The following is a 20,301-nucleotide window of genomic DNA, read 5'->3' as shown; positions in this document are numbered from 1 at the left end:
ATCTTTCATAAAATTGGGATAACACAGTCAGTGACCATTTATAGCTGGCTTCTCTTGTAGTTCATTTTTTTTTTTCAATATTTATTTTTGAAAGAGAGAGAAACAGAATGTGAGTGGGGGCGGGGCAGAGAGAGAAGGAGACACAAAATCTAAAGCAGACTCCGGGCTCCGAGGTGTCAGCACAGAGCCTGATGCGGGGCTGGAAGCCATGAACTGCGAGATCGTGACCTGAGCCGAAGTGGGACGCTTAACTGACTGGGCCACCCAGGCGCCCCTGTACTTCATTTTAAAACACTAACATTTAGGGGGAACCTGGGTGGCTCAGTCGGTTAAGCATCCAAATCTTGGTTTCGGCTTCAGGCCAAGATCTCACGGTTTGTGAGTTTGAGCTCCACATCGGGCTCTGTGCTGACAGCACGGAGCCTGCTTGGGATTTGCTCTCCCTCCCTCTCTCTCTGCCCCTCCCCCGCTCTCTTGCTCTCCCTCTCAAAATAAATAAATAAACGTTAAAATAAAATAAAATAAAATAAAATGTTCTGACATCTTTAAAAAAAAAAAGAAAAAAAACCCTAACATAAATCAAATATTTCCCGGAAATATTTTATCCAAGTCATTCACTGTCACTTTTTTTTTCAGAAATATTTGAAAAGCCTAATATCTGTAACCCCATTATATCACGCCCCAAAGATGACAGAGAAATGAAACGATCCCTGCAAAGATTATCCAGAGAAGCATTTTCTGCTCAGTAGTGCAAAAGTTATCAGTCAACCGGAAATTTTGAACACACAACCTGTGCAGAATATCTTGCAAGGTGTCCTAAGTCGTTTAGAAGAAACAGAATGTTAGATTCAGAGCTGGAAGGGAATAGAGGGTTCATTAACTCTTACTCAGAGGTCAGAAAGTCGCAGCCCAGACCCACAAAACTGGCCGGCTTCATGCTGCAGTGTGTCCTGTGTCCAGCTATGACCTGTCCTCTACCACGGCCAACGCCTTCAAGGGGCCTGTGAGGGCAGAGACGTGAGCGAGACAGAGGAGCACGTGTGGGTGTAAAACTTGGAGGGTGGGAGTCTGAAGTTTCAAGTCCAACACGTGTAGCGCAGGGAGGCCGTTGGTCGCATCCTCGCGAGAAAAGGTCGGACAAACCAAGAATCAAGGGCTTCTTGCGACCATCGGAAAACGGGGCAGAGGGCAACCCACCCCCCCAAAATCTGGCGAGAGGCGAGACAAAGAGAGTCACAGCCGAGATCTGCTCGCTGTCAGGGCCACAACTGACAGAACACCTGCATGGCAATGGTCACAAATTGCTGGAGTCTGATGCACTAGCTCGAGAGTGAAAAGGAAACTCCGAGGAGCCACGGTCTTGAGAGAGCCCACGTATTTGTGGGTTTGACCCCCCCACCCCACCCCGCCAGGAGTCCCACCAGGATCGCACGGCAAAGGGCCAAGAACACCCCCAGCCCCAGCTCAGGCCGGGGGGAGAGTAACCAAGCGACGTATGCGTGGGGTGGTCCACGTGACACAGTCCCCCCACCTGACGAAGGACAGTGACCCGACCCCAGCCCCACCTCCTCCTCAGCTCACCTGAGGAGCGGCAAGACGGCTCAGGAACACTGGAGAGGGCTGGCTACACAGGCCTGCTGGAAGCCTGGGGTTGAATCCTGAGAGTAGAGAACGCTTTCCTGCCCCTCAACTTCGCGCCCGTTCACAGGGTCCCATCTGATCACGAAGGGTGACAGCTCAAAGAGCTGCAAGAAAGGGACGCTGCTGAACGAGGAAGAAACCCCTGAAGACCACAGGCCAGATGAAAACAGGCCCCTAGAGGACCTGGAGCATTCGGCACCCACCGCTTCTGCCCTCGAGGAACACAACTCAGCTCCTATGCAGATGAACCTGAAACCTCACACTGAGGTCACTTCCTACACCAGATCCATCGCCCCCAGATATCGACGACAATGAAAAATACACAAAGCAGGCCAAAAGGCAAGGAAAATCCCAATCTGCAAGGGCCGCAAGCATCGAAACCAAGCTCAGACAGGACACAGATACTGGAACCATCCGACAGGGAACTTACAAATAATTGGGGTGAATGTGTTAAAGGCACTACGAGAAAAAGCAGACGAGCACACGGGTTATAACCAGCAGGGAGATGGACTTTTAAAGACAGAATCAAAGAAAAGGGCAGAATGAAAACCCAGTTAAAGGATGAAGAATGCCTCTGTCAGGCTCACCAGTAGACTGAGCACAGCAGACAGAAAAGGCAGTGAGCCTCAAGACTTTGACAGAGAAGTTTCTAAACTAAAATACAAACAGGAAAAAAGAAAAGAACAGCACATACAAGAACCGTAGGATAATTTCAAAATACATAACATACACAAAACCAGAATACTGGGAAGAAAAGAGAGGATGGGGGCAAAAAATATTTGAGGCAAGAATGGTTGAGAAACTTCCCAAATCAATGACAGATGCCAAACTCTGGATTCAGGAAGCTCAAATAACAAAGCAGGGTAAAAAAAAATGTACACCTACCTATCACAGTCAATGGCAAATATCGAAGACAGAGTGAAAATCTTGGAAAAAAAAAGCCAGAGAAGGGGAAAACACTGGTACTTTAGAGGAGCAGGAACAAGAATCAGGTCTGAGCTCCCTTCAGACACCATACAAGCAAGAAGAGAACAGAGTGAAATATTTCAAGCATTGAAGGAAGACCTACCAGTAACCTGAAATTCTATTTCCAGCAAAACTATCCGTCCAAAGTGACAAAAAAAGAAACACTCTCAGATAAGCAAAAACTGACCAATGTGGGACCAACTGTGTTGCACTCCAAGAAATGTTAAATGTTCTTCAGAGAGAAGGAGAGTTCAAATGTTAGAAACTCAGAGGAACATAAACACAGGAAGAGAGAGAAGGGACAAGCCAAGTTAAAATACTTTATTTTTCTTATTTTAAATTGATCTGAAAGAAAATGGCTTAAACAATGACAACGACGACGCACTGGGTGATTATAGCATATGGATAAGGGAAATGAATGACAGGAAAGTCATAAGGGAAGGGAGACCAGAACAAGGAATACTCTGTATCTTAGATAACATTATTACATATCAAGCTGTAGAGTATTATTTGGAACTGGGCTTAAGTTTACTTGCAAATGTATATTGCAAACTCTAGGGCAACCACTGAAAATGTTAGAAATTCGTATAACTTATGTGTTAACAGAAGAGATAACAAGGAATTATATACAATACTCAGAAGCACAGAAGTCAGTAAAAAGAAGGGGGAGGGAAAAAGAGCAGGTGTAATGGATAAAAACAATTACGAGGTGCCTGGCTGGCTCAGTCAGTGGAGCACACAACTCTTGATCTTGGGGTTATGGGTTTTAGCCCCACTTTGGGTATAGAGGTTACTTAAAAATAAAATCTTTAAGGGGTGCCTGGGTGGCTCAGTTGGTTAAGCGTCTGACTTCAGCTGAGGTCATGATCTCATGGTTCGTGAGTTCAAGCCCCTAAGGCTCTGTGCTGACAGCTCGGAGCCTGGAGCCTGCTTCCGATTCTGTGTCTCCCTCTCTCTCTGCCCCTCCCCTGCTCATGCACTGTCTCTCTTTCAAAAATAAATAAAAACATTAAAAAATTTTTTAATAAAATAATATCTTAAAAAATTGCAGACATGGAAGATATCAATCCAACTGTATCAACAATCACTTTAAATGTGAACGGTCTGAATACACTGGATAAAAGTTAAAAGAGAGATTTTCAAAGTGGATAAAAAAAGCAAGAGTCAACTCTATATTGTCTAAAGAAATACCCCGTAAATAAAAAGGCTCGGGTTAAAATGAAAGGGGTAAAGAAGGATATACCATAATCCAAAGAAAGCTGGAGTAGCTGTGTTAATTTCAGACAGAGCCAACTTCAGAACAAAAATCATCAGGGATAAACAGGGACATTACATAAGGATACAGGGGTCTGTTCTCTAAGACATGACAACACTAAACATGTATGTACCAAACAACAGAGCATCAAAATACAGAAGGAAAAACTGACAGACCCTGCAGAAATACACAAATCCACTATTATAGCTGGAGACTTCACCCCTTCTTTCAGTAACTGACAGATCCAGAAGGCAGAAAATCAGTCAACACATAGCTAACCCAAGCAGCACTAACAGTCAACTTGATTTATTTGACACATAGAATATTCCATCCAACAGCAATAGAATGCACATTCCTCTAGCTCATAGGGAACATTCTAGGCCATAAAAGCTACCTTAGTAAATAAAAATCAAAGCCAAAATCATTTAAGCTTTGCTTTCACATCACAATGGTATTAAACTAAAAGTCAATGACAGAAAATTGGAACATCCCCAAATATATGGAGATTAAATAGACTTTTAAATAACATTTGGGGCAGGGGCACCTGGGTGTCTCAGTTGGTTAAGCGTCCGACTTTGGCTCAGGTCATGATCTCACAGCTCTTGAGTTTGAGCCCCACGTCAGGCTCTGTGCTGACAGCTCAGAGCCTGGAGCCTGCTTCAGATTCTGTGTCTCCCTCTCTCTCTGCCCCTCCCCAGCTCATGTTCACTTGCTCTCTCTCTTTCAAAAATAAATAAACTTTAAAAAACTTAAAAAAAATAATAACATTTGGGGCAAAGAAGAAGCCTCAAAAGAAATTACTAAACATTTTGAGCTGAATGAAAAAAAAAATAAAACTTATCAAAGCACGTATAATGTAGCAAAAGCAGTATTTACGGGGAAATTTGTAGCATTTTTTTTTTGCTTTGTTTATTTACTTATTTTGAGAGTGTACAAGAGAGCACAAGCAAGTGGGGGAGAGGCAGAGAGAGAGAGAGAGAGAGAGAGAGAGAGGAAGAGAGAGAATCCCCAGCAGACTCCACACTGTCAGCCCAGAGCCCAACACTGGGCTTCAACCCATGAGCTGTGAAATCATGACCTGAGCTGAAATCAAGAGCTGGATGCTTAACCAACTGAGCCACCCAGGCACCCCAGGAAATTTGTAGTATTAAACGCATATATTAGAAAATCAGAACAATCTAAAGTCAGTACTCCAACCTTTCTTTAGGAAACGAGAGTTAGAAAAGCAATTTAAGGGGCACCTGGGTAGTTCAGTCGTTAAGCGACTTTAGCTCAGGTCATGATCTCATGGTTCACGGGTTTGAGCCCCACATCGGGCTCTCTGCGGAGAGTTCAGAGCCTGGAGCCTGCTTTGAATTCTGTCTCCCTCTCTCTCTCTCTGTCCCTCCCCCAATCATGCTCTTTCTCTCTCAAAAATAAAATAAACATTAAAGAAAATCAGAAGGATCTAAAGTGATTACTCCAAACTTCCTCTTTAGGAAAAAAGAGTTCGAAAAGCAATTTAAGGGGCACGAGGGTGGCTCAGTCAGCTAAGTGTCCGACTCTTGATTTCAGGTCATGATATCACGGTTCATGAGTTCAAGCCCACATGGGGCTCTGTGCTGCTGGTGCAGAGCTTACTTGGGATTCTCTCTCTCCCCCTCTCTCTCTGCCCCTTCCCCACTGGCTCGCACGCGCTCTCTCTCTTTTTCTCTCAAAATAAATAAACTTAAAAAAAATGGGAAAGCAATTTAAGCTCAAACAAGCATAAGAAAAGACATAAATTTTGGTGCAGAAATCAACGAAATCATCAACAGGAAATCACGATCTGGTTCCCTGAAAGATGAATAAAATTGATAAACGTCTAGTCAGGCTAAAATCGTGAAGGGTATGATGGGTACCGAAGATGTTAGGGGTGTATGCCTTCCATAAGAAGTTGTGGCGAACTCAGCCCACGGCCAGGTACCCGTCCTGCGTCCACCAGCCGTGGGCTGAGTTCGCCACATTTGCTGGCATCGTCACTGAAAAGGTGAAGGAAAACCACCACCAAAAGAGAAAAACAGGGAAAGGAGGAAATACGGCATCATTTCGTTTAGCCTGCCCTAGTTTTAGTTGAAAAGCTAGAGAAAATAATAGCAGCCTTGATGGGCCTAATGGTTTCCGTTTTCGCAGACCAGAAGTGCAGTATTTTATTCAACCAGAAAGTGTTTTCCAGATGAATCTGGGGAGAGCAGACAGCGTTCCTGGAGTGTCCACAGCCCTCCCCACTTCCTCACATCTCGCACCTGCCAAACCCAAGGGGTCATCTGTGAATCTGCGTTTTGGACACGCCTTAAATGGTTTCTCTAAGTTTTCTTAATCACGGTCGATTTCATCCTTGCAGGAGCCCGGAAAAGGCAGTCATCCAAGTACTATTCTCACTTTTTAGATGAATAAGATGGGAAGTTTCCAGACAGGTTCAAGGTCTTTGCAGAGGACCCCGTGGACACTGACTGGAACAGGATCCAAAGCCCCGGAGCCCCTGCCTGGCGGTCGTGCCACGTTCCCCTCAAGTCGTGACCACAGCGGCTGAACCGTAAGGTGCTCCTCGGGCCACACCGTCACACCCAACTGATGTCAGCTGCCCTTGGTCAGACCTGCACAGCTGTGACGTAAAACCCCCCGCGGGGGAAATGTGTGCGTTCCGATGGCTTCTTTCATTTATCGATAACAGGGTGCCTTCTCCTTGTTAATTACCCATTCCTCGTCCAGCCCACGGCAGCGAAATGTCCACGTCCGGCCGGAGACAGTTGACTTTATTTGTTGAAAGATGTATCTGCTGCTTCTGAACCAACAAAATGTAGGCAGGTGTGTTGGTGGGCAAGATTTACAATTAAAAAAATGTTAAAAACAAAACCACGTATTTCACCATAAGGCAGAACCACAATAAAGAGTCAAAAGTAGAAGAAAATGCCACGGTCCTTATGAGTTATGATCCCTTTCCTCAGCATATTTTCCAAGGTTGGACACGTGTTGTACATGGTACTTCAGTCTCCTGATTGCTTTCGCTTCATGATCTATTACGAACATTTTCCCATGTCCACAATCTCCAAAAATCTTATCTCACCAGAGAAGGATATTTACATAACCATACTTAGATGTTTTCCATTTGGGGCTGTTGCTTAAAAAAACAAACAAGAGAAACATTTGGGCCTAAAGATTTCTTTTTCTCCATGTTTACTATGGCTTCCTTGAGCTACGCTGCCCAGAATGCAACTGTCTGAAGTATTTGCGGTCCCAAATAAAAATCATGCATTTAAAAAAAAAAAGAAAGAAAATCATGCATTTAAAAAAAAAAAAAAAAAAAAGAAAATCATGCATTTATCCTTAAGCAGTCCCCTCCCCCACCCCAGCCGTATTTAGGCCTAGAAATGCCTGCCTTCTGCTGAGCCAGCATAATTTATTCTCAACCACTTCCTGCTCTGCCTCAGAGCCCACTTCGTATTAGCAAATGTGCCTTTAACCTATTCCTCTTAGAAATTCTTTTAAATAAGAAGTTCATCTTTACCAAGAAAAATCTTTCTGACCATTCAAGTTATTTACTATCACATAATAGTAGTTACACTGTAACCACACTGACTTCTAGAGAAACAGTATGGTGTAGATAAGGTAGACAGAGCTCATACAGGGAAAGATTCATATGTAATTGAAGCGAAAATCACACAAACTACATTTGTGGCATCCAGACGGTTCTCTTTACTAGCAGCTCAGCTAAGGGTGTTTGCCACTGGGGTCAGTTTATAGATGCCATTAGTCTTAAAAATCACCTTAGAGTAGGTTTTAGAAAAACCGAACACATAAACCCTGGGGCAGATCTGAAGATCCTTTATATTTTTTAATGTATCAAGTTGAGTTACAAGTTTAATATACTGGGCACCTGGGCGGCTCAGTCGGTTGAGCGTCCAACCTGAGCTCAGGTCATGATCTCAAGGTTCGTGGGTTCGAGCCCCACGTTGGGCTCTCTGCTAACCACTCAGAGCCTGGAGCCTGCTTCGGATTCTGTGTCTCTTTCTCTACCCTCCCCCCCCCCACCCCCCCCCCCCGGCTCATGCTCTGTCTCTCTTTCTCAAAAAAATGAATAAACATTAAAAAAAATTTTTTTTTTAAAGTTTAACGTCCTGGGGCGCCTGGGTGGCCCAGTCGGTTAAGTGGCCGACTTCGGCTCAGGTCATGATCTCGCGGTCTGTGAGTTCAAGCCCTGCGTCGGGCTCTGTGCTGACAGCTCAGAGCCTGGAGCCTGTTTCAGAGTCTGTGTCTCCCTCTCTCTGACCCTCCCCCGTTCATGCTCTGTCTCTCTCTGTCTCAAAAATGAATAAACACTAAAAAAAAATTTTTTTTTTAAAGTTTAACGTCCTGAAGCTAAGCGGACCAGGTCCTGTGCTGGGAATCCCTCAAGGAGCCCAGCTGGCAGCACGTTCACCCCAAGAAAGAGTGACAAATAAGTGTGGAAGTCTGAGTCCCAGCTCAGGCGGGAGACGGGGCAGGATGACCGGGACAGAAGGCAGCAGGGATGCAGGAAGGAGCAGGTGGGGGGGGGGGGGGTGGATACCCTGGGATGCCCTGGACCACAGGGGCGTGTCAGGTGACCGCCAGAAACACAGCCAGCCAGGGACAACAGGACAGAGAGCGGAACCAGCCAGGGGAACCCACATGCTTCCGAGATGCAGAGGAAATCACTGGGAAGCTATGAAAGCAGGGGTGCCCTGAGGAAAAGTGGGGGTGCCGTGAGGAAGGCACTGCTTCCAGGAATGAGGCAAGCGGCAGGGAGCAGGTCGGGGAGAGCCATCCTGGGCGAGGGGCTCGCCAGCTGGAGGGCAGCTCAGTTTCGTATTCTAAGACTAAGCTGAGACACGCTGACTTAGGGAGCAGGTGCTAAAGTGACAAAATGTGGGGACAGGCGTCTCTCAACCAGCCTTCGCTGGGCTCTACCATGTGGGAGATCCGGGTACGCTTGACTTGATCCCTGCAGGGGGGCGGGGAGAGGGCCAATGTTCCGGAAAAATCACCGCAGGGGCTGTGAGAGTGACAGGTGGACTCCCTCTCCAGGGAAGGGGGACAATCAGGAGGTCCTGTGGCAGTTAACCTGCTTCCAAGGTGACAGTGGGGGCAAGTTTCAAGGACCGTGGTGTTAAGTTTGTCCAACCCGACCCCCTCATTTTATACACTGAAAAAAACAAAAACAAAAACAAAGTCCGAGGATATGTGCATCTGAACGGATACTGACCTGAGCCCAGTCCCCTGAAGAGTTGAATCTGAATGACACAGGCCACATCGAAGGGAGGCACAAATGTGCCAAATCAGGCAGGAATCTCAAGTATCTGGGGCTAAACTCAACACGTTGTCACTGCAGAGTGACAATGAGAACACGGCCCAAATCAGGGCCAGACACGCTACTGTGCAGCCAACCAGTGTTGGTGACCCCCGTCCGAGGACGCACGGGCCCTCTGGGGGGGGGGGGGGGCGGAGCTGTTCAGAAGGTCCGTGGACCTCCAAAGAAAGGTATTCGGCCCTGTCCCTCCAGACCAGCGCTATGGCAAGTACAGTAAGGAAATATGATGTGAGCCACATCTGTGATTTTAAACTTTCCGGCACGGTTTTTTAAAAAGGAAAAATAAGCAAGGAAAATTAGGGTTAGTCAACACTGTATGTAAATAAAGTCAAATTATCTCAACATGCAATTGATACAGAAGTTATTACTGAGATATTTCACACGTGCATATTCTGTCTTTCACAGTAGACCTTCGAGACCTGGGTGCTGTCTACACTCTACACTCACAGACCGGGTCCCTTGGGACGGGCCACACAGCACGGGGCTCGGGAGCCCGTCGAGCCGGCAGCTACCGCCCAGCCAGCCCAGCCCTCCACCTGCGCTCCCCTCTGCCTGTCCGGTCCGGTTTGCTTCTGCTCCACCCGGAGGAGGAGGTCCTGCCTCCCCTAGATAAACACCATCTTCCAGGGAACAGCCTTGTGTGCTCGGCCGGCGGGGCACAGCCCGAGCTGGTCGCGAGCTGGTCGCGAGCTGGTCCCCTGGAGAGAGTCCGTACCCACTGCATGTGGCCAGGAACCGAAAGAAAACAAGGTCACTGTCACGGACGCAGGGCGTGGGGCCAGCGGAGAAAGAGTCTCGGGAGCGATTAAAGTATTAACAGATAAGAACTGTGCCCCTGGCCACCATGCTGCTATGGGAAGAGCAAGTCCATTTCAGAATAAACTGAAAACGTTTCCTCCTGAGACATGTTCCCGTCTGCGTAGTCCCCAGCCCAGCACCTGGGTGAGGGCTCAGTGAATATTCATTCAACATAAAAACAAAACAAAACAGCACACACCTTAAGTGTTGAGCTCCTTCACGAATAGGGAAAGTGCAGGGTGAGCGGTGATGCCCGATGAAAAGGGATTCCTGTGTGTCCCGACCGGTTGTTTTTACTCCCACAAAACTGGAATGTATGAAATTCCAAAAGCTTACGGGGCGCATACCTGCCTGCTGATTACAGAACAGCACACCCCATCTGTTCTGGAAGGGCCTCGCCAGCCCCCTTCCCTCCCTCGCGCCCTGTCCTCGCCTTCCCCCCTGTACTCCTTCATCTGCCTTGGAACCGAGGAGGTTTGCCAAATGAATGGACAAAAGAACAAAAGAAGGAATGGACGAGATTGCTTTCTGGCCTCAGATGTCTTTGAACGGGGAAGATGCCGGGTTAAGTTCCACAGATATTTAGCCGGTGCCGGACAGGCATACAGAAATCAACAGGACGGGACCGTGATTTCCTTGGTGCCCAGGGCACCTGAAACGACAAGTACTCAGAGAAGACTCAGGGTGCTCACCTTACATTGGCAAGACACCAAGACCTCGTAAGCCGCGTGCACCTTGGTCTGGACCTCGTCCCCTGAGGACTCCTGCCTATCACAGAACAGGTGAGAGAAGCAGGCACAATTTATGACAGCACAGTCTGGCCAGGCACCACTGGGGCACTGGCTTCATGGTCTGTCCCGTCCAGTCTCTCAGGGACGCTCTTCCAGGTTCTGGCTGCTTCTCACCTGCCGGGCAGCCCGGTTCCAGGAGACACATGCAGAGGAACCGCGGTGCTTTGTTTATTGTGTTTTGTTTAAGTTTATTTATTTTGAGAGAGAAGCGGTGCATGAGGAGGAGAGGCAAAGAGACAGGGAGAGAGAGAGAGAATCCCAAGCAAGAGCCCGACGCGGGGCTCGATCCCACGAACCATGGGATCATGACCTGGGTGGGGATCAAGAGTCGGACGCTTTGAGCCACCCAGGCACCCCTGTGCCGTGGTGCTTTGGGAAAAGCCTGTTCTTCCCTGATAAAAAGGACAGACGCGGCCCCCCTCCCACGCCACCTCAGACACGGATGTGAGCCGGTAGCTGGGGAGAGCTGGCTGGACCCCGGGGGTACCCAGCATGAGGGCAAAAGACAGCATGCTGAGGACGCAGGTAACAGCAAGAGCGGAACCCGGTTCTGGCCAGCAGCACGGAGCGGCCCCCGTGCCGTCGAGGACACAGAAACACGCTAAGTGCGTGTTAACAGGTGCTCCGTTGCAGGGCAGACATACAGTAGTAACGTACGAACGCACACAAACGTGTAGGACCTGACGCTGGTAGGGGTGCCATGGGATGAACCGTGTCCCCAGAAGGGACGCTGAACTCCTAACCCCCGGTATCTGCGAATGTGACCTCGTTAGGGGTCTCCGCAGACGGTCGAGTCGAGAGGTGACCAGCAGACTGGCGACCAGCCATTGCTGCCTGTATCTGTCCATGCCAGGAACCCCACAGGATGGGTGGCTGGTAAACAGAAGCGTTCACTTCTCGCAGCACTGGAGGCCGCAAGTCCAAGATCCGGGGTGTCTGTGGAGAGCCCGCCGCCCGGTCCAGACAGCCATCCACTCACTGTGCCCTCACAGGGCCGACGGGGCGAGGGAGCTCCCTGGGGCCTGGTGATAAGGGCGCTGATCACGTGGATGAGCGCGCCCCGCTCATGACCTAAGCTCGTCCCAAAGGCCCCGCCTCTCACCCCATCGCACTGGGGATGAGGTTTGCACGCAGGAATTTGGCGGGACACGCACTGAGCGCACCCTGACCCAGAGGTGGCTTCTTCGGGTGCCACCAGCCGACGGGAAAAAAACACCTTCTTTTCTTCCTTCTTCCGCAACGTCGGGCCCTGTCCGCCACCCCTCTGGCCTCCGGAAACCACAGGGCCTGGGATCCCGGGGCCTGCGGCTAATGCCTCGTGGAGACACAACGAAGGAAGAGGTGAGTATGATCTCAGCGGAGCGGTCTCATCCACACGGGGCACTGGGGCCGCCTGCCTGTCAAGCAATTAGGAAGACGTATACACGGTTTTAGCCAACAAGTTCAAGATCAGGGTCAGAGCCTCCCGGAAGCTCCTAATTCCGCTGTGCTAGTGCGTGTGTGCCACCAGGACGCACCGTGTGGCCATCGGGGCGTCGGGAAGCGTCGGTTTACGGTTTCTCCACCTGCTCGCTGACATAACCAACGGCGGCCCCCAGGGTCCCCCCACGCCTTCACGCCTCCCGAAGCAAAGCCGCTCCTGGGCGCCACACCCTGTGTCATGCCACAGAATGGGAGGCGTCACCGCAGACCAAAGGAGGGTGCAGGGCACTCAACAGACTCCTCAGAGGTGGAGAACACACGGAACATTCTACACGCAGCGGGAGGATCTCCGCAGCTGCTCTGTGATTCCTCCGGGCGAAGAACCGTGCGATTCAGGGGCCCACGCCGCATTTACCCAACAAACACTCTTCCTGGGAACTCCAGTCTCCTACTAGGAGCTCTTACTAGGAGCTCCTAGCTCCTACTAGGAGCTCTTGTCTCACACTCAAACTGACGTCGTCTGCTGTCTACACAACTGGAGGACCCAGGACCGGCAAGGCCTTCCTCCCTGCATCTCTGGCCGACAGGGCTGGAGCCCACAGCCCTCCCTTCTCCGACCCCAACCGACCCCCACCAGCCCTGCGTTCAGCTTCTCACCGTCCTACAAGCGCACTGCTCAGACTCACCTCCCAAAGAGAGAACCCTCTCGATTTGCTCAGGTCAAGCTGGAGTACAGAACATAACCTGGAATCCGATTTCTTCACCAACAGTCCACCCAAGGTTTCCCTTCTGAGCCAGGTTTATCTTGTATTCAGCCACTTAACAAAAAACTCGCATTTAGAAACTGCATGACGTGCGCAAAGAGAATGCAAAAATGAGTAAGTTCTTACCCTTGTAGGGCTTACGGTTTAGCAGAGGAAATAAAACGGTTACATAAATCACTAAAATTAGATTAGAGAGTTTCAAGGGCAATCACAGGTTCTGAAGGAAAAGTTGCCATGGAAGCACCTGGTAGAAAGAACATTTCGGCCCGCGGATGGGAGACAGAGAAAGCCAGGACTTGGCAGGGAAGAGGCTGGCATTCTGTCCTGTGCTCCACACACGGCCAGTGTCCCATCTGCAAGATGCCAGCCCCCGGTGGGTGGATCTCCACGATCCCCACGTTAATGATCCTGCAGCTTTGAAAAGAAGGCGGTACGTGCGCTGAGCCTGGAAGGACCGCTAGGAATGTGGCCCACGGAGACGGCAGAAGAACGTTCCAGGGCACACGCTTGGAGACCGCGGGGGGAACCGCACTGGGGAGGCGGGCTGGGGCCAAGCGATGAAGACTCCAGGAGGCTCAACCAAGGTTGCTCCCCCCTTAGTCGACAAGCAAGGGAGGTAGCCGGGGGTGTCCCAGCAGCAAACTGACAAGACATGATGAGGGACCCGGGTGGGTGTCACACAAAGCTTCCCAAGAAAGTCAAAAAATACCTGCATCGTTCTGGCTTCAGAACACCTATCGAAGAGAAGGTTTTACCCGGATGAAGAGGAGGGTGCCTAACGCAGGGGTCTGCACGTTTCTGTGAAGGGGACGTGTCCCACCACCCCCAAGCCAGGGGAGAGTGACGGCCTCCCTGATCAGCAGGCTACCCTTCCCGCAGGGTAGGAAGCCTCGATGGGAGGAGGGGTGGGCGAGCAGGGGAGGGCAGGTGGAATTTGGGAGAGCCAGCGGACAAGCCAGCCGCCGGGGGCAACTAGGAAGGACCACACCCCACCCACCGCTGGCCCCCTAACACACGTCCTGGATGCGGACGGACCAAAGGGAGGGCGGGCGCCCTCCCTGTCTGCATGGCTAACAGATCAGTGGAAGTCTGAGAGGCATTCTCTCCTGGTCTGACGCAGCCTGCACCGGCCCACCGCCCTCCTGATAACCTTAACACGCTGCGTCCCCCAGCGTTAAGTAAACACACCCCGTTCCAAGGAACTGCACCCAAAAAGGTCCCAGGAAAACCACGTAATGGCAGGCATTCCGAGGACAGACACAAAACCCTGCGGAAGCAATAACCCTCCTAGAGCCACCATCCACAGCAACTCTGTGGGTCTGGAATGTTCCCCTCTGCTCTGCTGGGTCTGAGCTCAGGCTCCCACCCACAGAGCTGTGCCGTGGGGACAGAAGCTACCGAAGCCCGCACCTACAGAGGATGTGGCTGACGACCGACTGGGAGGTTCTCAATAGCAGGCAGGCTGCTACGGGCCCGGCCTTGCTCAGGGGGCCCTGAAGACAAGAGGCAGGTTCCTGGATTGCTGCTTGCGGTTCCGCTCACCTTCTTTGAACCGAATCTCCTCCAGCCCACAGACCTGGCGGGTGGGAAGGGAAATGGGAGGGGCAGAGGCTCTAAAACTACACAGTGAGCCCATCTCCTCCCCACCCCCCGGAAGGGGAGGAGCTTCTAGAAGACACCCCAAACGAAAGCACCTCTTTTACTGCCCGGAGACTCTCGGTTGGAACAGCCTTCAGAGACAGCCAGCCTCCTGGAGAACAAGACCACGGCAGAGCAGTGGGCTCTAAGCTCCCAGCCCACCCTGGCTACTGCCTGCTGTTCCCAGACCCAGATCTGACCTTGGGCCTCCAAAGTGGCCTGGCTAACCCAGACTCATCCTTCAAGTCCTTGGCATCACCGGCTCTAACGGGCAGACTCCTCGCCACGCCCCACTTCACTCTGCGTTCCAGCCCCAGCCATGGAACAATCTACGAATGTGCTTCCGCCCTCAACATCACATAATATACCCTTTCCTGAGGACTCCGGGTCTCACACAGGCTTCGACATGTACCAAGTGCATGGCCTTGGCCAACCCAACGGCCCTCGGCTTCACTTCCCTCCCCTGTAGGTCGGGGACAGCAGGAGCGCCTGTCCCTCGGGGCTGTGTGAACACTGGGTCCACCGCTACGGCCCGACCAGCACCTGCTGATACAGAACGCGCTAACTGAACGTGAGCTACGGTTTCCTCTCTCCCTACGGCAAACGCTAGGAGACTCAAATGTTGGTCGACACACTACCTCACACCATCCGGGGGGAACTTATTTTTCTCTGTTAACAGTACATCCGGCTTGTCAACCTGCTCTGCAGAGGAAGTCCTGCTCTCCGAGTCCACAGGCCATCCAGGAAACAGGTTCCAACTCAGGTTCTAGATTCCGGGAATGAAGGAAGATGGACATTCTCATCACCAAGAACCACCCTCTCCAAAGCCTACCTCTCAACATAATCATCTGCAAGGGAAGACGCTCTTCTTGATAAATCCTTAAAATTGGTTGCATCTGGGGAGTTATCCTGCAAGGCTGATTCTCCCGGAAAAGCCGTTTAAGGCAGCCCACTGTTCTTTCTCGGTTTTGGAAATCATTCAGGCCAACACCTGAGTTTTACAGTTGAAGGAACTGGGGCCCCCGCAAGAAGGTTAGGACACTCGCTCTCAGTCCCGTAGCGGGGTCAGAGAGTTGGGCAAGCTCTGTCCTTCTGGAATAATCCCCAGCAGGTATGTGAACAGTTGCTGCAATTGAATTTCATCACCTAATTAAGAAAAGCTATTCATGTGTGTCAGCAATGCAGAAACAAAGGACAGAGGAGGCTGGTCCCGAGAATGATGACCTCAAACAACTTTTCTAGTCTTAAGGAAAGGCACCTTCAACTTAGTCCTTGGATCTCCAAGGTAGGAGGCTACCCGGGTGAATATGGAGAGGGTCCATCCTCCTTAGAAGCATTCTATTCTGTTCATGGCCCCCTGGCTCCCTCTGATGTCCCACCTCCAGAAATCTGAGTGTGGGGGGGCACTCCATGCTTGGTCAGATGACCTGTTAAGAGTCTGAGGCCTCACTGTCATCCTGATTCCAGACCACCAGACCCCCAGAGCAGCTGACTTCGTCTCCACTGTCCCTAGCCCAAGCGCAGAACAGAAGGAACAGCAGACAGGAAAGGGGATGCCGGGCCCAGGCCAGCCATAGCCCTCGTGTGCGTGGGTCCCCAGGCTGGGGTCGCAGGCCTGTCTCCTCTCCAAGTCACAACGAGTGGCTGGGCTAGGAATCTGTAATGACCATCCAGCTCTGGGATCCTCAGTCTGCAAGGACACGACCCCCTCCTGTCTCCACCACCAGAGAGAAAGGCTCTCAAGAAGAGGAGAAATTTGAACAAAAGAAGGCAGCAGGGCCAAATTAGGAACCACAACCGAACAAAGAAGCGACGTGGCTCCTAGCTTCTGGCTGAGCCCCAAGTTCACCCGCCAAACGTCAGCAGCTTCAGCCGGAGAGTGCGTGGGGTCCCTCCCAAGTCCCCAACCACAGCGGGTCCACAGGAGAAGCACCGTCCTCTAGTGCAGCCGGGACGCGGGAATTACACACTATCAAACCAGGGGCACCGAACACGCTGATCAAACACGCATCTGAAAGTGGCCTTCCGGCTGTCAGGACCCCATCCAGGCACAGCCCGTGGGTGCCCACGGTGCGCCTTCGTGGCCTCAGCTCAGCCCTCAGCGTCTGAGTCCGCCCTCGGGTAGCTCTCCAGGCCCACTGCCATTAGTGTCAGGGCCCCTTTAAACACGTAAACTTCCAAACTCCAATTCTGCTGGATCTGGAAAATTCCCACCCCATCAAAATTAGGTTATGTGCGTCCCGTTTTCTCACGAGGTCTGCAATCCGTGCCTGACCTTTGAGAAGTGGTGGAGGGGGAAGCCCACGCCCCAGTAGGTGGGAGGCGGGGAGGCGGGTCGGATTCTCCAGGGGGCACACTGCACCAACACCCCCCTCATCACACAAAGCAGCGTTCAGCTCGCTCACTCTCCTCCACCTCGGAAACCCTCAAGGGCTCCCGCCGCCACTGGATCGAGACCAAAGTCAGCCCGGAGTTTGAAAGATGGTGATTTGTCTCCAAATTTCCTTTGCATTCTTTACAAATCATAAAAAAACAAAAACCGTAAAGTCAACCAGAAAAATAGGAAACACCAGGTGCCTGGTGCCAGGGAAAAAAAAATCCCTGCACACCGTGGTTCCCACCCCCCCCCCCCCCCCTTTCTGGGCCAGGCAGATCGCTCCCGCCAGGTGCATTTCCGGACACCCGGACCCGCCCCGCCTTCCAGCTTTGACTCAACAGTCCTCCTTCACCCGGCAGGCAGCCCGACCCTCCTCTCCCTCCCCGGGACTCCAGCTCCACAGAAATCCGCACCAACTTACTTTGGGCCCTGCCCTTTTCTTCAGCACACAGCTCCTCCGCTGGCCACTCTCTCCTAAGGGCACCCCCCCCACACCCCGCCCCATTCACTAGAATGTGTCCTTACAGATCCCCAGGCCCCGCTCCCAGCAAAGAGCTTTCTTGCCAGAACTGTTCATTGCAAGATGTCCAAGTCAGATGTCTTTCTGGTGCCGGGGCCAAGGCCCCCTCCCCCAGGGCACCCACTCGGGATATTCTTGAGGAGCCTTATCCAACCCTTGTCCGTTACCCGGACTTCCGCCCGGCGCAAGACAAGCACCGGGTATTTGTTGAATCGGCATTATTGTTATTATTATTATTCGCCGCAAAGAAAGGCAGAGAGAGAACTTTGGAAGTGACCATCCTAGACCTGACTATGGAGATCACGAGGGTACAACAGGGAGCCCCTTGGTCCCCGGGACAGGAGCCTGGCCCGAGCGCCCAGGATGGTGCCGGGGTGCTGGGGGTGGCGGGGGAGGGAGTGCGGCGCCGGAGGGCGGAGCGCCCAGACCCCCGGGAGGGGAGGGCGCGGCGGGAGGGCAGCGGCCGCGGTCACCGGGGTGCGGGGATGGGCAGAGCGGAGGACGCGCGGCTCCCGGCCGCCCCGGGCCGCGCCGCCCTCCCCGCCGCCTCCCGCGCGCGGCCGGTTCGCGCTCGTCCCACCCGGCGGCCCGCGGCCTTCCCCCGCCCCCCCCCCCCGGCGCCCCAACCCGCCCGACCCGCCTGCCGGAGCGCCGGGGTCGCCGCGCTGCAGACCCGCGCCCGGCGCCGGGGCCACCGAGGGACAGGGCAGGGCCGGGGTGGCGCCCTCGGCCGGGAGCCTGCGCGTCCCCGCCCCGACCCCAGCGCCCCGGGACCCCGGCGGGGTCCGCCCCGCCCCGCCGCATCCCTCCGTCCCCCCCACCCCACCCCCGGCCGCGCCCCGCTCCCGCGACGCCGACACAAAGCGACGCGCGTCACCCACCTGGTCCCGCGCGGCCGGGGCTCCGGGGGCTGCGCCCAGGCCGGGTGTCCGGCGCCGCGTGCGGGGTGCGCTGTCCGGTGCCCGCGCCCGCCGGAGCCGCCCTTTATCCCCTGCCCGCCCTCCAGCGGGGCGCACCGGCGGCGGGGGGCAGAGCGGGCGGCGGCGAGCGGCACAAAGACGCGGGCGCCCGGGCTCGGCCCGCGCCCCCGCCCGCCGCGCAGCGCCCCCTGCCGCCCGCCGCGCGCCCGGCCTCCGCCCTCCGCCCTCCGCCCTCCGCCCGCCCGCCCGGGGCGGCGCCTCCGCCCGCCGCGCGCCCGGGACCGCGGGGTCCCGCCTCGTCTGCGGCCGCCGGGACCCCGGAGGGGGCGGGGGAGGGGGGGCGGCGTCAGCCGGCTGGGAAGCCAGCGGGTGACCCCCTCCGACCGTCAGCCGGGTGACGGGAGAGCGCCGCCCCGGGCCAGACCCGAGCCCGCAGGACCGCGGCCGCATCCCTGCCGGCTGAGGACCTGGCGGTCACGGCCGAGGGCCTTTCTCCGCCGGCGTCACGGAGATGCCTCTCCATCCCCGCTACCTGGTTGCTCGGACGGACGGAGGAGAGCCGACCTGGACGGTCGGAGACGCGAGACCCCCGGCAGAAGCAATCCACTTCCTAGTCTCAGGGTTTCTGGCTCGTTGCTGTCGAAGACCGTTGACGGCAGAATTCCTGCAAGATTGATTTTTGCCACTCCCTTTGGTAGCTAGAAGTTCGCCAAGTGTTAAATTATATGCCTGTCGGGCATGCAGAGCCGAACAAAACTCGTTGGTGTGTGTGTGAAACAATGCCTCCTTCAATGCAGAGACTGGGTTCTCCAGAATTGTGGGTCAACCCCCCACAGTATCTTCCTTCCTTAACACCATCCCCGCCACTGTGGGCTCACAATTCTAACGCCTTCGCCCACGGCCCCCTGTGCTTCCTAACTTCTCGGTGCTTCCATTGTTTTCGCTGGAAATGCAGGTGCGTGTGTCTCAGGGATCCTCCGAGGGGTTAAGTCAGTCAGCTACACACAGAGCAGTATGCACACAACGGATAATGCCCGACTCTAAGGACAGCAGTGCCCTTGGCTGTTATTCCTCCCCTTTACCCCAAACAGGTACACTGCAAGATTCTCAACTTCCTTGACTTTGTGTATAATTAATTGATCTTCCTCTATGGCACACACGTCTGTTTTTCAAAAACATAAATCTGTCTCATCCACATTGGGAAGTTACTCCGGTAAATATTTCCCCTCCTCAAAGGTACCCGTATGAACGTATGAACGGGTACCTGACTCCCGAGGTCTCTCAAATTCCTCATGGAAATGTCGTTGATCAGGAAGGAGGCATAGTGACATGAACCCTAATACTTTCACTCCAGATGCTCGGTGGGAGGTGAGAACGGCCCAGCACAGGGGCCGGAGCCTCACAGAGCACATAATCACCTTTCCCGGACTCTGTGTGACAGGACCTACGGAAGAATGTCGGGTGGAAGGGCGGTTGTGGATCCACGAGGATTGGAAATGAGCCTGCCCGCTCCGTGACGCCTGGGTCCATGCTGAGATGCAGACATGAAATCGAATCAGAGGAGTTGAGAAGGAGCATCTGGGGCTGGAAGGGGGTGTGCTCTTAACCGGGGTACACCTGAGCTAGTGTTTATGCAGTGACGTGTATATGACTTCATTCCCGCTCTGACTTGGGTAATGAGATCATCTGAGAAAGAGGACATCGTCATCGATAATATAACTTGCATCCAATGCGACTAGAATACAGTTGTTTTCTCTAGAGGCTTCCCGACCAATCGCGTCTTCTCCCACCCCCCAGATCTCTAAACTTGTGTAATACTGAGCTTGTTTCTGTGCGGACCATGGCATCTGTCACACTCGTGT

The 20,301-nt window shown here is 53.0% G+C and overlaps 1 protein-coding gene across 4 annotated transcripts in view; it reads right to left on the bottom strand.

Moving 5' to 3' along the window:
- Nucleotides 1-18,650, bottom strand: part of RNF144A (ring finger protein 144A) — a 164,868-nt gene extending 146,218 nt beyond the window's left edge. For 3 of the 4 annotated variants that reach the window (XM_078445038.2, XM_078445040.2, XM_078445039.2), the window contains exon 1: nucleotides 18,401-18,649. The gene's annotated coding sequence lies outside the window, so the exon portion shown is untranslated. Of the gene's footprint in view, nucleotides 1-18,400 lie in introns of all 4 variants that reach the window. The other variant, XM_081795152.1, reaches the window with a different exon arrangement.
- Between the last annotated feature and the right edge of the window lie 1,651 nt (nucleotides 18,651-20,301).

Source organism: Panthera onca, chromosome A3 (genome assembly GCF_046562875.1).
Source record: "Panthera onca isolate mPanOnc1 chromosome A3, mPanOnc1 haplotype 2, whole genome shotgun sequence".
In the NCBI taxonomy this organism is placed as follows: Eukaryota; Metazoa; Chordata; class Mammalia; order Carnivora; family Felidae; genus Panthera; species Panthera onca.
This window is presented reverse-complemented; position numbering and strand designations above follow the sequence as displayed.